Raw genomic sequence first — 5458 nt, forward strand, 5'->3', positions numbered from 1 at the left:
CACACACACACACACACACACACACACACACACACACACACACACACGCACATACATATATTCATACATATATATATATATATGTGTGTGTATATATATATATACATATTTTACAACAATGCGCAAGTACTGTTTCAATGCTATCATAAAGTATATTGACTTGTCAGCATAAATTTATTACTTTTATATTATTGCTAATAAATAATGATATTATTTGGATTTATGTATAAAAATTTTGGTTTTAAAATAGATTGAACTTTAGTATATTAAACAACTTTAATGCAATGTAGATACATTTGTCATCATTTACATGACTTCAAGAAATATGATCTTTTGCTTTAAATATCCTTTTTATTTTGCATTATCATTTTTTTATTAGTGCTGGTCTACAACTTTGCTTTAAAGGATATTTAAGCTCTAAGTCGTAAGAAATTGACCAATCACAATGGAATGTGAGGAGAATACTCGATTGTGATTGGTCAATTCCTTACGGCTTAGAGCATAAATACCTTTAAAAGCAAGGTTGTAGACCAGCACTTAAGCCTTTTGCTCTATTAGAATTAATCTGGTCTTTCATATCTTCAAGAATTTCCTATGGAAATATATCCCAAAATATTATAGATTTTCTTTAAGAAAACAATTTTTGGCTTTACAATTATGTTATAATACAGAATCATACTGTACCTTATTGGATGTAATATTTTTAATATCAAAATGTGGTAATGAAAGAATAACATGCATAGCATGCTAAATCTTGTTTTAAAACTTCTCTGCTTAAGTTGCCTTCAATATTGAGGAAAGTGGTTTCCGATTTTGCCTATTGGATTGCCGACTTTTATTGCCACCAATAGTTATGAGCAGCTTGGGCTGCATTCGGGGAGCGCGCTATTAGCGCTATTTGCTTATTCTATCCTTGTTTTACATTTAATAAGCGATAAAGATAGAATGATACAATAGCGCTAATAGCACGCTCTCCGAATGCAGCCTTCGTGACAACAGTTGTCCTCTTACGAACCGAAAGTATAATAGGTTGTCGGAAACCACAGGGCAACGTGATGGAAACAGTTTCCGCTTAGAATTTTAATCCGATAAGTTGCCAATATAATCTAGCGACATTTTTAAGGAAACCGTTGCTGTTGAAATGTCGCTTAAAAAAGGATTCCTCTGTCTGGAAGGTTTTGTAGGAGTAGGTTATTCCCTTCTACAGAAATTTATTATACATATATATATATATACACAAAGGTGTCCCAATATTGCTGATTACGGTTAATAAAGTGGATAAAAGATGAAATTCTCTGATGAAAATGTCTTACAAACTTTTCGATGTGATAGTAATTTAATTATGGTTATTTTTTTATTGAAGCATGGCCTCGACGGTACGTACATTAAAATTCAGTGCGAGGAAAGACCAACTGCGTGATGATAAATTAACAACGCATAGTCAACGCCACTATTGGCTCTACACCGCGCTGAATTTTAATATACCGCCATGCTTCAATAATTAACCATATTATATATTAACTATCGAATCGAAAACTTTATTTGACATTTTCGTTTTAGATTCATTGTATCCTCTATCCACTCTAATATTAACTTGATCGCTATGGGCCAAAGCACATATGACAGTCGTAGTCGTGGACGTAAGTAACGCACAAGCTTTGGCGTATCCTGATTTGTCAGGTCGAGGACTACGACCGTCGTATATCGCTACGCCATGTTATGTGCTTTGGCGGTTTTATTGGGATATTGTAGGATATATTGGGCAGTGTTAAAAAGTGACTAATAATTTTAGGCCAGTATTCATAGTCAGATTTTATTTCAAGACTGTCTTAAATAATTGGCGACGAGAAGATTCGGTTGCGCCCCCGGCGGAACTACTGTAAATCAGACACTTTTGTCCCAAATAATTATTGCACTGCGGGACACAACAATGTGTATTAATGATACGCCTCTTTTTCTCGTGTTTTGCTTCCCATGTCGCAAGTGCAAGTTACTAGCACAGCAGGATACAGTGTATGACTTATGACGTTTTCGATTTGCTACTCGACCCGACTCGGGTCGCATCAATGGACGTGGAATACATACATAGATATAAGGAATTTTGTATTTTATTAGATGCATAATTTTTAGTTTGGCTTTCTCATAGAGGAAGCTTTTCGCGCGTAGCAATACGTTGTGGATTTAATTTGCTAATTTCCTACTCTCTCTCATCAAAATTGTGACTTTGCTATGTGCAAATTTCCAAATCGCAAATCTCAATTTGATGTGAAGCCAAGTGCAAATTTCTAATTTGCACAATTTTTTTTCCAATTTTTTCATAAAATTTACAGGTTCCAAGACGATCTTGGATATAAGACCCGACTATGAATACCGGCCTTAAAGAATTATATATGAAATAGAAATAGAAAAGACTGAAGAATATAATAAAATTAAAAATAGACCGATATCTTAAAATTTGCGGAAGTTAGAACAACCACAAACATTTCTACCAAAATTCTAAATTTTATTAAAAAAGAACCGCTTTACCGATCATCGCCAAATTCAATCTCAACCTTCCTTACATGATACTCTATCGATTAAAAAAAATGCATTCCGATATCTAAAAAATTACGGAAGTTAGAGCATAAACGGACATTATTTCTATCAAAATTCTAAATTTTATTAAAAAAGAACCGCTTTAACGATTATCGCCAAAATCAATCACAACCTTCCTTACACGATACTCTCTCGATTAAAAAAGTGGGGTTTTACAATTGACACAATGTCAAATCGATACTGACTTTTGAAATTCAAGCTACATGGTCCATATATGGACTTTCGCATATGATCTTTATAAAGCTGGATCTAATCAACCAAGACTTAAAGAATTATATATTAAATAGAAGTAGAAAAGACTGAAAAATATAATAAAATTAGAAATAGACCGATATCTTAAAATTTTCGAAAATTACATCGATACCAGGTACCACTTCACACGGGAATGCATCGAGGAAGGAACCATAAACGTGAAATATATTCCAACGGAGGAAATGACAGCGGACTCCCTATAACCAAAGGACTGTTTGGGCCAAAGCAGTTTGAATGCAGAAAGCAAATGGGATTAAAAGACTGATTTTTTTTACTAAATAACATTCGTTTATGTGGGAATGTTGAGAAAGTAAACTCATTTTATTTATATAGTAGCATACATGCAATCAACACTCGCTCTAGATTGATCAATCGATTGCATACTCTCTATGTTGATTCTCGATTCTTGTATAAGTTACACTAAATGGAATATATTTTTCATTCGCCATTAGTACACGAAGCACGCCGCATTATCTTTTTATCTCTGCATAAAATCCTGCACCATCATTTATCATTAGCACCCATAAGTCCTGGGGTCCTATTAAGCCGTGATGAGACTACGGATTGGGATTGAGATTATATTGAAATTTAATTAATTAGAGCAAAGTTCACTAAGGCGCGGGTCCAATGGAGATCCGTAAACCTAACCCTAACCGTAAGACCGTAACCGTAAAAGTTGGTTAATTTGAACTTTTACGACCGCGGTTATGGTAACGAAGAGAGGTTAGATTCAGAGTTGCATTCAGAACGGGTGTGAGGTTATATGTTTATAATTGTTGAGAAATGTGTTCTAATAGCAAATTAAGATATTTATTTATGTTATGTCTATTGTATATTATAACAGAGAGTTTTAATGTAGCTGTTATCCAAAGTTTATTAATAAAGATACAATGTGAAATACATAATAAGATTGTTATTTAATGAATCATTTAAAATAAAAAAATAATAAACATTTTGCAAAATATATGTCGTTCTGAATAGTTAATATTTTCGCGAGTTGTACAATTAAAATGATCCTCTCGTAATATAATGTTTCTTGCCACGAAACTGCGCCTTCTGGAGTACTCGGCAAGCGTGTCACGTAAGGTAACATTCTTGCGTGTAGCATTATTAGCTCCCATTCTTCTCATTTCCTAAAGATGATATTCTCTTCGCATTGTCTCCACTGTCCAGATATGACATTCCCATTGTCGTCCCATGTATCAGCGTAATTTGGAGGACAGTACGTAGCATTTTCTGATTTTGAGATTAATTCTGACATCCGGAGGAAGTTATGAAGGCACAATCCTGCACACACAATCCATTCTGCAGTATCAACATGTGCAATAATTGTTGATCGGAAGATTCGCCAACGACTGGCCAAAATGCCAAAAGAGTTTTCGATAACACGACGTGCTCGAGAAAGAAGGTAATTGAAAGTTTTATGTGTCTTGTCCAATTTAGTTCCAGGATATGGTCGCATAATATAGCTTTTCAAAGGAAACCCTTCTTCTGCAACCATATAATATGGAAACTTTGTGTCGGTTTCTGGTAAGCAGCTAGCTATCGTCAGGTATTTCCAGTTTGTTGTCATCAAGACCTATTCCAAAAGCTGATTCTTTAAAGACTCCTCCGTCACTTTGTGAACCATCAAAAGCACCAACATCAACAAGAGTAAAAATGTAGTTAGCATCACAAACTGCCATTAACACAATGCTGAATGTTTTTTTTATAATTGAAGAAACTGATCCCAGTATTGTAAGGAGCTTGTACAACGATGTGCTTTCCATCAATTGCCCCGAAACAATTCGGCATATTCCGCAACTCTTGGAAATCTCGTGAGTACCTTCTGAAATCGTCAGCAGTAGGTCTTGGCAAACATATAGGCGATAACTTGTCCCATATAATCTTGCAAGTGTCACGGATAACTTTGCTCACAGTTGATTTTGACACATAAAAGTTCCATGCAACAGTTTGCATACTGCAACCATGAGCAAGATAACTATAAAATAAAATATTCGTGTTATAATAGTTTAAAAAACACAACAAATTATTGAAAGTATTACAAAATATACTTACTACAAAGTAATACATAATCAATGTTCCGGCGACAGAGGCTCTCAAATACTTCTTTTTATCAGAGACTCTTGCACTAATTCTGATAGTCTTTCGAATTGTGAAGAAAAACTGTTCATCGTCATTGTTTTTCATAAACTGAAAGAGAGTATGAAAATGGCTTTTTTGCTTCCGCTGTAATAACATTGGCCGAACCCAATATTTTCGTTTAATCTTTTTCTTCTTTTTCCGCAATAACTGCAGAATTATCGCAATTAAGTTAATAGCCACAAGAACTGTTTTTCTAACATGGTAAATTATCCATTATAGCGAAATTTTTGCACTTTGTAACAGTTAACACAGAGGTTAGAATCGACGCAAACACGAATTTGCGTTATGGATTTTACGGTTCTTTATGTTACGTTTCGTTACGATTATGGGCTGTCATTGTAGACGATAGGAGGCGATTTATTACGGTTACGGTCTTACGGTTAGGGTTAGGTTTACGGATCTTCATTGGACCCGCGCCTTAACGCCGTAACGGCCGTAACCAATACGTTTCTTGTGCGTTGGCTCA

At 34.8% G+C, this 5458-nt stretch overlaps 1 long non-coding RNA gene across 1 annotated transcript; it reads right to left on the reverse strand.

Moving 5' to 3' along the window:
* Positions 1–4561: 4561 nt before the first annotated feature.
* Positions 4562–5359, reverse strand: LOC112461446. The gene is made up of 2 exons (XR_003041556.1): positions 4906–5359; positions 4562–4828 (listed from the first exon to the last, which is right to left on the reverse strand). It is a non-coding gene; the product is annotated as an uncharacterized LOC112461446 (long non-coding RNA).
* Between the last annotated feature and the right edge of the window lie 99 nt (positions 5360–5458).

The sequence above is a fragment of the Temnothorax curvispinosus genome, unplaced genomic scaffold (genome assembly GCF_003070985.1).
Source record: "Temnothorax curvispinosus isolate PA1 unplaced genomic scaffold, ASM307098v1 QBEX01011407.1, whole genome shotgun sequence".
NCBI classification, from domain to species: domain Eukaryota; kingdom Metazoa; phylum Arthropoda; class Insecta; order Hymenoptera; family Formicidae; genus Temnothorax; species Temnothorax curvispinosus.